We start from the raw sequence: 12,577 nt of genomic DNA on the forward strand, positions 1-12,577 counted from the left end.
GATGGATGTAAAGGTGCGAGACTTGGTAACCTTTACTATTTATTATGTTAACTCAACCTCCTTAATTTCACTTTCAATGTCTGCAGGGTTGTAAAATTGAAGGTCATCAAAAGTGACATGGTATGACATTAGAGTCTTGTGGGAAGACAATGAATAGGACTGATATTCCTTATGTTCATCACTATGGCTACCAAAGATACATGTGATGGATTTAGAGAGAATTTCTTAAGACTCGTGTGAGGAACAATGTTTAAAAATGCGGATCTGGTGCGTAATGCGGCTGAAGAAAATCCTAGTCAACTCGGCACGGTGCGGTCGGGTAGTCGGTTGACGCGGCTGAGTGCATTCTCATGGGAGCGGCACAGCCATCATCTCAAGAACCAACAAGACCAGGCTGAAAGACCATCATCTCAAGAACCAACAAGACCATCTCGGTTGACGCGGCTGAGTGCATTCTCACTACCTTCCCAATGCACTAGCTTCCCTATTAACCCTCGGCTAGCTGAGGCAGGAAGCTTTGAAATTTCATCAAAGCATGGTCAAAGTCACCAGGCTCTGTTCTCAAACCAAAATGAATATTTCAATGAAATCCCTGCCCAGAACACTTTTCAAGACAGTCCCCCAAGAAACAGCTTGCTAGTCTTCCAAAACTTGAATTTCAGTCTCCTGCCAAAACTCAGCAAAACCTCCTCCCCAAAGAAACTGAGGCCTTCCTCCCTCTTCCCCAGAAAAGTTCAGAAACCAAAGCATCCCATCCATCAGGTATCTGGATAGACCTTTTCAACAAGCCACCCCAAGAGACTATAGAGTATAGACACAAATTTAGACTTCTTTCCCCCAATATTGGTAGATGATGGGTCTGCTGAAGCAGATTTTGACATGAATGAATACTGTGAAGCAAAAGGTAAATGGAACAACTGTTTGTTTTGGTATTTCCTGGGCAGAGGCCATATTATGCAGCTCTGAAAGACCATTTGAGAAGAAAATGAAACTTGAAAGCAGAATTCCAGCTGATAGCACTACCAAACAATTTTTTCCTCTTCAAATTCGAGAATAATGAAGATTGCACCAAGGTATTGGAATCCCCCACCACCACCTATGGGGGGGAGGAGCTCTCATTCTTCAACGATGGTACCCATGATGCCCCCTTGTCCGAAAGAAGCTCTCTTCTATTCCAATATGGGTTAGATTTCCAGCTCTTGGCCTGGAGTTCTGGACCGCAAAAGGATTGGGAAAGATAGCGAGCACCATCGGTAAGCCTTTGTATATGGACACCAAAACTGCCGAAGCCTCTCGTTTAAGCTATGCCTGAGTCTGTGTAGAAGTCACAGCAGAGAGCTCCCTTCCAGGATCTGTTGTTATTCGTACACCGCTTGGTCCCAGGTTCAAGAGGTCAAATATGACTGGAAGCCAAGAGCATGTAAACAGTGCCAGGATTTAGCCACTCCCCTGAACGTTGCCCTTATTCCATATCACCCCAAGACAGGCCAAAACCCCAAACGAAGAAAGAATGGGTTAAAAAAACTCAGAACTCTTTTGCTAATGCTGAGCCTCTATCCCTAGGCACCCCATCTGTTGAAACGCTTTCTCCAGACAACAATGTATCCATTAAATTTCCTCTGCTTCAGTGAACACCGGCAATCTTCATCCACCGGCGAGGGAGACTCCACCATCTCCAGCAACAATCTTCCACCTCACCTTCTCTGGTTACTTCTCTGGGCGGACGGACTGGGCAGCGATACTGAGCGGAGAGAGAGAGAGAGAGAGAGAGAGAGAGAGAGAGAGAGAGAGAGACACGATGGTTTACCTAAGGAAGAATCTGTTTATTGGTTCCTTCTCAGGGTGCTGCAGAGATGCCACATCACCCTACAAGGGTCCAAGGACCCCTACTCTAACGACCATTTTGTTCTTTTTGGATTAAAATTTGCACCCAAATTAAGTCACATAACATATTGATAAGGGCACCATTTTTTTCTTTTATTTGATTGTTTGAAATCACTTAACCCTAATGATATGACACCCACACTCACGCGTCTAGTGGGCCCTCCCCACTTAAACATTATATACATATATATATATATATATATATATATATATATATATATATAGAGAGAGAGAGAGAGAGAGAGAGACTTAACGAGGGTTGTATAGAGATAGAAAGTCTTAACGAGGGTTTTAGAAAGAGAGTTGAATTATGAATCAACTAACCCAAATAAACACACGATCACGATTTTGGGGTTTTTAATTAAAACCCAAAATCGTGGGTTTCTCTACTCTTAACGCATCAGAGAGAGAGCTATCCGAAAAAAGGCCTGAGAAAGAAAGAGCGAGAAAGAGATCGAGACAGAGGGTGCTAGTGAATGAGACAAAGAGAAGAAGAGTAGGAAAAGAAGAAAGAGAGAAGGAACGAAAATGAGAGGAAAAAAGGGAAGAAAGAAAGAGAAGAAGAAGAAGGAAGATTGGGATTTCTCCCCAAATTTGATTTTTTTTAACAAAAAGTAAGTGTCATAATTTTCTTCTTTTATTGTTACTCAAATAAATATTAGTAAGATAGTATTGATTGAATAAATTTTAAGGTTTTAAGAGTAGTCTAAAAATATAAAATTATATTTTTGAAAAGAAGAAAAGGGAATTTTGTGATTTTTCATAGGACTTTGAGGTAGGATCCTAAGCTAAGTATGGAGTTTATTTGGGGACATAAAAGCCTATGTGTTGGATTTGATAATTTTATTTGTGGTACTTTTCAATTAAAATAAGCACACAACAGTGTTATTTTGATGGAAATATTTGGTGTTTGGGTTGCGATATGTGTGTAGGGTGATTTTCATGAGTTATAAAATTTGTGAAATTTATATGTAGGGTCTTAAAAGTTTTTCGTAAAATATCTGTAAATAACTAATGAAAATAAGGGTGTTTTGTGTGCGTTCTTTTACATATGTATTATAGACGATAATTATATGGTATAGGTAATGGATAAAACATATGTGAGGGCTTTGCATGTGTTTTAAGGGCCATTTTGTTTAAAAATCATCACTTTAAAAGGGCTGGAAAATCATTTTACAATGATTAAAAAGGGAAAAGGGTTTATAAATTAAGTGAATATATGTCACAAAATGTCGAAAGAAGATTTCTAGGGAGTAAGATTGTATTTAGGGTCAATACTTACGATTTCGTTTAGAAATAAGCTTAACAAATAAAAAAAATATCGGTTAAGACGAATAACTGTGTTAGGAAAAAGAATTTTAACAAGTAAACAAATTTTAACACTTGAATTTGAAAATTGTGCGGGGTTAATCCTTAATTGATACATAGAGTCTCGCATCGTTGGCTACACCAACGAGAACCAAGACAAGTGATGACTGACTCTTGTAATAATGGTTACATTAATAATTCTCATATCCTAATACATCCATCCTTAAACTGTTAATAAAATCCTCGGTTAGAAGTGTCTATTTGGGATTTTTATTTTTAAGTCATATGTATACACACGAGAACCTTTGTTGCCTACTATCACACTGCATCTCATATATATGTATATATACATATATATATATATATATATAGTTTTAGATAGCAGTAGACTACTGTTTCTGATGATGGTCGCCAAGTATATACATATGATGCATCATATGGGACTTAAATATTTATAAAAGACGATTTATTGGTAATATCTTTATCTATGAGGCTTACTTATTACATGTTTTAATCATATCTAGCTTATCATTTGGTACTCTCACATGTTTCGTGATATTCCATATCCTTATTATTTATCTTGAAATTCTTGTTGTTTCCTTCTCATCAAATGTGAATACCATGAGAAGCACTACTATAATGCAATTTACATTTTGTCACTCTAATTGCTTAAGCCAGCCACATGACCTTGCTATTAACTAAGACTATTTCCTAATGTTTGTAGGCGAGGAAGGTGAATGAGCCTTCGTCGATGAACATATTTAGATGGCACATAAGATGGGGAGAGCACACATAGGATTTTTGTTCGGAGATGACGGTATGTCATATCCATTAGTTGTTTATTTTCTATCTAGTAGACTTTGATTATTCAGATGATTTATTTTTAATTGTAGTTCATTTATTTTAAAGTTAAATTTCAAATTTGTAATGTACAATTAATTTTGGAATAAAAGTGCTCATTTATTTTTCTTACATGTTTTAAAAGAAAATTTTCTTATGGTTTTTTTGTCTGTTCTTTTTAGAAGCAACCTTATTCAGAAAAGAGGGCCGCTACAAATTTTTCTTTTCAAAACATATGAGAAAAATAAATGAGCACGTTTATTCCAAAATTAATTGTCCATTACAAATTTGAAATTTAATTTTAAAATAAAACTACAACCGAAAATAAACAATCTAAATCTCAAAGTCTACTAGATAGAAAATAAACTAATGGACATGATATAACCATCATCCTCATACAAAAATCCTATGAGTGCTCTCCACATCCTATGTGCCACCTAGATTTGTTCATCGACGACGACTCATTCACCTTCCTTGCCTACAAAGTCCGAAAAATAGTTTCAATTAATAGCAAAGTCATGTGGCTGGCTCACGCAATAAGAGTGACAAAAATGTAAATTGCATTATAGTAGTGCTTCTCATGATATTCACATTTGATAAAAAAGAAATGATAAGAATATCAAGATAAATGATAAGAATATCACGAAACATATGAGAGTATCAAATGATAAGCTAGATATGACTAAAATATGTAATAACTAAGAGAGTCTCATAGATAAATATACTACCAACAAATCGTCTTTTATAAAGATATAAGTCTTATCTAACGCATCATATGTATATATTCGGTGAACATCATCACAAACTGTAGTCTGTGGGTATCTAAAATCATATATATATATATATATATATATATATATATATATAATCCCATACCGTGATAGGAGGCAACAAATGTTTGTGTATATAGCATATGACCTAAAAAAAAAATCTTAAATAGGCACTTTTAACAAAGGATTTTATTAACAGTTCAAGGATACAAGTATTAGGATATGAGAAAAATCATATGAAACAAAACTACAATAACAAAATCATTCATATAACCATTATTACAAAAGTCTGTCATCACTTGCCTTGGTTCTCGTTGGTGTAGCGAACGATGCGAGGCTCTATGTATCAATTAAGGATTAAACATGTACAATTTCCAAATTCAAATGTCAAAATTTGTTTACATGTTAAATTTTTTTTTCTTAACACAGTTATTCGTCTTAACCGATATTTTTTTTATTTGTTAAGCTTATTTCTAAACGAAATCCTAAGTATTGACCCTAAATACAACCTTACTCCCTATAAATCATCTTTCGACAATTTGTGACACATTCACTTAATTTATAAACCATTTTCCATTTTTAATCATTTTAGAATGATTTTTTAGCCATTTTAAAGTACTGATTTTTTAAACAAAATGGCCCTTAAAACACATGCAAAGCCCCCACATATGTTTTATCCATTACCTACACCATATAATTATTTTATATAATACATAAGTAAAAGAACGCACACAAAACACCCTTGTTTTCATTAGTTATTTGCTGATATTTGACGAAAAACGTTTTAAGACCCTACATATAAATTTCACGAATTTTATAACTCATGAAAATCATCCTACACACATACCGCAACCCAAACACTAAATATTTCCATCAAAACAACATTGTTTTGTGCTGATTTTTATTGAAAATACCACAAATAAAATTATCAAATCCAACACATAGGCTTTTATGTCCCCAAATAAACTCCATACTCATATAGCTTAAGATCCTACCTTAAAATCCTATGAAAAATCACAAAATCATTTTTTTTTCTTTTCAAAAATATAATTTTATCTTTTTAGAGTACTCTTAAAACCATAAAATTTATTCAATCAGCATTATCTTACCTATATTTATTTGAGTAACAACAAAAGAAGAAAATTATGACACTTTTTGTAAAAAAAATCAAATTTGGGGAGAAATCCCGATCTCCCTTCTTCTTTTCCTTTCTATTCTTTTTCCTCTCCTCTCCTCTCCTCTCCTTTTATTTCCTTCTCTCTTTCTTCCTTTCTTCTTTTCCTCCTCTTTTTCTCTTTCTCTTTCTCTCGATCACTAGCACCCTCCCTCTCGATCTCACTCTCTTTCCTTTTTTCGGATAGCTCTCTCTCTCTCTCTCTCTCTCTCTCTCTCTCTCTCTCTCTCTGATGCGTTAAGAGTAAAGAAACCCACGATTTTGAGTTTTAATTAAAAACCCCAAAATCGTGATCGTGTATTTATTTGTGTTAGTTGTTTCCTAATCAACTCTTTCTCTCTCTAAAACCCTCATTAAGACTTTTTCTCTCTACAACCCTCGTAAAGACTTCATCTCTCTCTCTCTCTACATCCTCATTAGGTCTCTCTCTATATTGTGTTTAAGTGGGAAGGGCCCACTAGAGGCGTGAGTGTGGGTGTCAATATCATTAGGGTTAAGAGATTTCAAACAATCAAATAAAAGAAAAAAAGGTGTCGTTATCAATATGTTAAGTGACTTAATTAGGGTGCAATTTTTAATCCAACAAGAAAAAAAATGGTCGCTACACATATCGTTCGTCCTGATGTTTTACCCACCACTAGTTTTTTTTTATTACCACGCAGAGGAATCTGCTTACCTGGTGTCCCACATCCCTAAAGAACTCAAATATTCGTCTGGTTTTTGTCATCCAAACAGACCCTTAGGAATCTACATGGAAATGAAACACACCAAATCAATAAAATCAACCATTGAATGCTAGGAATCCATCTAGAATGATTGTCAATCAATGGAATCCATCGTTGATTGGCGTCATGAGACCACATTGCACCAAGGGAGAGAGTATCAAAGCTATCGAAAGTTTGTATACATTCATAATTCATAAAGAAGGCTGAAGCTTACAACTTTTAGACTGTCAAACAAGACGTGGGCGAGTCTTTCCTAATTAGAAACAACAACACAAACATTTGGACTCCTTTTCCTAACATTCTAAATTTAGGACTCTAACAAACAATTAAAAGTAACTATCCTAATCTGACTAGGAAGCCACTTCTACTAATTTAGAAACAAATCTCGAACATAATCTTATCCCAAAACCATATTATAACAAAGAAACCCATCTTGCGATGAACTCGAGTGATCCCCACGGAGTGGCAACTTTTGGCTTGGCCGATAGGGTCCACATCAACGCGTTGTTATGTACAAGCAAATTAAATAAGGCTTACTCACATCGACAATATTGAAGCCAACAAATTCCTTAAAATGCATAACCCAACAAGGAGTGACAATAAGCACATAAGCTGCACTCCTTAATCCCTCTTTCAACAATACTGAATGACATCTAACTAGAAAATACCCAACTTTGAACAGCCTAATTGACTTGGCTTTCGCTTAAAATCTAAACATAATATTCATCTGATCAAATGCAGGTGGCACTATCTAAAAGGCCAATCATACAGCTAGTTTCTCATAATGATTATAAATATAGTAGAGTAAGAGGATATGACCTCCTTTTCAAATAACAACCTCTCTTTAGATTTCTCTCCCATTGAATTCAAATTCATTTCATCTTTTATATCTTCCTGAAGCAATTGATGATGACATGTTTTTCTTGTTATCAAAACCATAAAAAATGGGAAAAAACAACCTAGAACCAAATTAACTTGTGCTCTGGCTCTACAGCCCTACAACCACCCACACCTTATTAGCAGTTCTGTATTTCATAGTCCATTTCACAACAATCAACAAAACATGACCTTATACTACAAGGCAAGAAATTACCCTTGTCATACACTGCATACTTCTCAACAGAACATCTTTCGCACTACTTCATTGAAGAAGTGAAATTGCAGCAAAACAGAGCCGTAAAAGTACGCTCACATATGGTGATAACTGACAACATAATTTGACCAGATACGCTGGTAATAGCCTGACAGGGAATAACAAGCATTTCTACATTAAGTACAATGGTTGAATACTTGAATGAAAGAGATGTAGGTCTTGCCTATGATTTGTTGTAATACCAGGTAAAAATAACAGTTATTATGCATAAAAACTATTCACTTGTTACTATTTCCCTGATCGTTGTTATCTTCAAGGTTAAGCATCTTGAAATTTCCACTTCTCCCTGATCGTTGTCATCTTCAAGGTCAAGCATCTTCAATTTTCCACTTTTCAGGTTTGATAAGGCAGGTGATAGCTAGACTCGACTTGTATCTTTTCTCAATGAAAGTGATGGGGATATGATTATATGTTGTTTTGATATTTCTTATATGTTTTACTATTTGATTTTGGTAAAATCATGTTTGATTCAAAAAGAAGAAATGTTCTTGAAAATGAAACAAAATGTTGGAATTCATATGCACGAAAAGTTTGAACGAAAATGAGAAAAGAAAGAAATGGAAGAAGTAAATGTGTGACAATTTATCTCTCGTGTGACGTGTTTGTACCTCTGAGCCGTCGACTTACCCAAAAGAAGAAGCGGGCCAAGGCCAAAGCGGACAATACGTGGAGGAGGCTGATCGTTACAGGAAACTTCAAAAATAGAAACTGTTGGAAACTATTGGCTTTTAATTGGTTTGTTTTTCACTATCTGGTTTGATTGTTTCTACCAAAAATACTATTAGTATTAGTTTTGACTCATTATATTCTAGACAAAATACTGCATATTTTTATAGAACTGTCTCTTATTATTGATTTCAGGCACTTGTCGAAGCTTCTATATTTGTTAATGAGGGAGTATTGAAAATTTGGATGCGAGAGTATTTGCTAATGAGGAACCTTGGTTATGAGAAGTGTGAAAGCCACTTGAGGAAATACGGAAATAATGATCCTAGTAAATCTCCTCAGATGTAAAAAAGTTTTAAATATGTCATACTTTGGATTTTTGTAAATTCAGGATGTACTTTAACCTTCCGCTGCGTAATTACAGGAATAAATATGTTTTGTTGCCCGTAGCGATCCGTGCAGTAAAAATCCGGGTCGTTACATTAGTGGACACGGACACGAGTACGCGTGTCGACACGGACACGGAGTGTCGGACACCGTAAACTACTAAAATTTAGAAACGTGGACATGGCTAAAATAGAAAGTACATATAATCATGATTTGTGGACCGGATTCGTGTGCCAAGTTTCGACACGAGGTATCTGACATGGACACCCCTAAAAATCTAGAAATAGTGGCACACTCTTACATGCACATACATATAAAGTTACTTACACTTCTAGTAGTACACTTCAAGTGTCTAAAGGAGTGTCGACAAATGTGGACACGGACACGACACGACATGTGCGTCAGCAATAAATTCAAAGTGTCAGCCAAATCATAGGGTCTTGCTAATGACACAGTGATAGGAAATATTTTGCGAAATCACCTTTTTCTTCAAAATGTACCCATTGTGCCAGTTAGGGGCAAGCGAGTAACTCTCCTTTTCATCAAGCACAACCCCTCTATCGATGCCTTGTTGACATTGAGCATTTCCTACTTGGTATAGTACGAATAGAGTTTCTTCAAATTGTATAAGTAAACCACGTACATGTCCTTATTCCGTGACTCAATAAAAATTGAGGGTAGGTGAATATATTGATCTTCCTTCTCAAATCATTAAATTCTCTTTTAAGGTTTCTATTTCTACATGGCCAAGGTTGCGTTACTCCAACAGGGTTGTACATATGCCACCCACAGCATCTCCAAGGCAATATCACTAATATGAGCCTTACAAATAGACACAAGTTTTAAGGGTCATCCAACCCAATATGTATAGATCGTTATATATTGGCTTTTTGGAGGGGCAGTACAAAATGAGCATATAAATTTCGCAGTGCAATTATACCATATAGGAAACTGAGATAACCCTTGCTCATGAACGAGATCTTCACCAATGGGGGACTTTGTGGCCAATCATTTAGCCGAATGAAGCTTGTAACAAAGCTCCCAACTCATGTCCTCTACAGCTTTGCTTTGATCCGAAAGGATAGTAGCCAAAGCTTACAACTTGCATAGTATAGCGAGCTGAGGGTTCAATCGGGAATGGAAAAATTACAGATTTTAGATTACCCACACGTGCTTTCTATGCAGGAATGAACCCGTAAGGGTGCATATGGCTCCCATGACCATGTCCGACCTTTTCTTACATGCATTAAGTAAATTAAAATGCTTACTATTATGGATGAACGACAGATTTGGATTCCATCACGATTACGGTTGAGGAAGACGCCAAATCTAGCCCCCCCAAACAGCCTTGCCGTCTTTACTAGTGCTTAGATGCTTAATTGGTCATAAAAATATAAAGAAGGGGAAAGAGAATGAGAGAATGAGGGAGATGAAGAGAAGCAATACAATGATAAAAAAAGTTACACGCACAATGCTAAGATACCTCCTAGCCAAAACCACAGTCACTTCCAGAGGTTTTGTTTTGATGTTTAAGATAATGGATATCTTCTTTGATTGTCCTCTTTGATCATAGATAGCTTGAACCCTCTCTGAGGCTTGATCTCTATGTACTAAAGGCCCCAATGGAGGAAGGGTACCTTCTACCTAAGAGTACCTTCTAAAAAAGCGAGAGATGGGAAGAGTAACTTCTACCTAAAAGAAGGGTGTACTTATCAAAACTAAAGGGAATTTTCTCTAGTGGGATAGAGAGGGGAGTTAATAGATAAGTGAGTGAAAAAACATAGAAGAAAACGATCCCTTGTACCAAGGAACAGAGCTCTTACACCCCTAGTGATGATTGACATAAAAGTGAGTAGTTATTAGCAAGCTCAGGATACCTTTTTGCATACTTGGGAGCCCTAGGTTTCAAGATTATGAACCTAGTGATGCAGGGAAGGTCGTGGAAGCGGCGCTTTAGTGTTGTGGGGTAACATCTAAGAGATGTGGCAATGGTATCAAGGCTGAACAAAGCCTAGACGAGCTAAGTATCAATATGAGCGGCTGGCATGAAACAAGTCAGTCACAACAATAACCCAGGCACCAGTAATTCTCAGTCCATAGAGTACATTTCCAAATGTATCCTCAAAATATTTCAGACCTGATCTTCTCGGAACAGATTAATTTCAATTCAGAGGAATAAACTTTCTTGACCCATTTTGACTCCCATAACTCCACATGAACAGAACTACCATAGATTTAATGTCTCTTCAAAACTGTAAACAAAAATGAAATTTGACATTTCAAATGGCAGACAGCCAATGCACAGATCCTTCCCGACAGTAATCGAATAAGGACAAACTAAGAAAGCAACCACTTCAGTTATCAAGTAGGCACTGTGTTCTGTCTTAACATGCAAGTTCACTGTTTTGTCATTCCTTAAATGAAAACGATTCAAGCTTTCAAAAAAATCCACATGAGCTTCTTAAGAATTGAATGCAGCTACTTCAAAAGGGTAGCTCTCGTTTTGTAAAGTCTGTGAGACTTTAATTGCATGAGGTAGAATTCTTCAAGAAGCTTTTAACCAAAATTCAAACAGCTACATGATTTTCTCAAATCTTATGGTGCTTCTTGAGATTAAGGCCCAGGCAAGAAATTCAAAGAGAAAATCCATGCCTTTTGAAACCCAAACATACTCAACTCAACTCAACTATGTCTTTGACCCAAACTAGTTGGGCTCGGCTTTTATCAAAACATAAGGTTCCAAAATATGTAACGAGTTTCAAGGCAGTCTTACTTGCCCAAACCACATCCTGAGAAATTCCAATTATGATTCGACTATTTCATCAAGTTTTCTAATAGATCTTCAAGATGAACTCCTAAATGGATTAGACTCCAATTCATATGAGATTTAACCCAAATTGGGACCAAACCAGTCACCTTAACCATGAAATGGCAACATGCAGCACAAAGGAAATTACCACCATATGTGGATTCCGATCAGCACCATCTCCACTAAAATACCTTCTGCTAATACCATGAAAGAGATGTTGGTCTGTTAACTCAGCAATCATGAGAGAAAGACCAGTTAGTGCACTCAGGACTAACGGTTTCCACTAAGTCACAAACATTAGGCATGCATTCAGGTATAAAAAAAAACATGATGGATGGATCTGATTTTTAATGAAGAATCTCCTTGAAAGGCTGATCAATTTCAATCAATTCCTACGCTTAGGGAATTCCAGCCATCAGAGAGAGAAAATGCCTTATTAAACAAGCAAATTGCCTCTGATGCAAATTGACAGAATCAAGTCGAGTTCATTTCCATTTGATCTCTCGATTTCCTTCTACTCTAATGATTCTTAATGAAAACAAAAGGGATGCACATTCCAGCTGAGTAGATCTCAAGGAAATTCAATCAAACAACATAAAAGAAGTCTCGAACTGAAGCTTGTTAAAATCTACACTTCCCTTGAACATATGCAAACAAAACACTTGAATTGCGTAAGGCGATGCCCAACCTTCACCTACAAGTTGCACAACCTTGCAATCTACAAGGTTAATTTTCAGAAAAAGAGACAAAAGCTTCATATCCAAGCTTAAAGATCCTTCTCTTCATTTTCAGCAAGGAAAATTCTCCAGAGAGAATTGCTTCCAAAATGAAAAATTCAGATCCCTAATTGCAATTTCAATT

Source organism: Tasmannia lanceolata, unplaced genomic scaffold (genome assembly GCF_043159265.1).
Source record: "Tasmannia lanceolata isolate RefF3 unplaced genomic scaffold, GAP_Taslan_0.1 ptg000020l, whole genome shotgun sequence".
NCBI classification, from domain to species: Eukaryota; Viridiplantae; Streptophyta; class Magnoliopsida; order Canellales; family Winteraceae; genus Tasmannia; species Tasmannia lanceolata.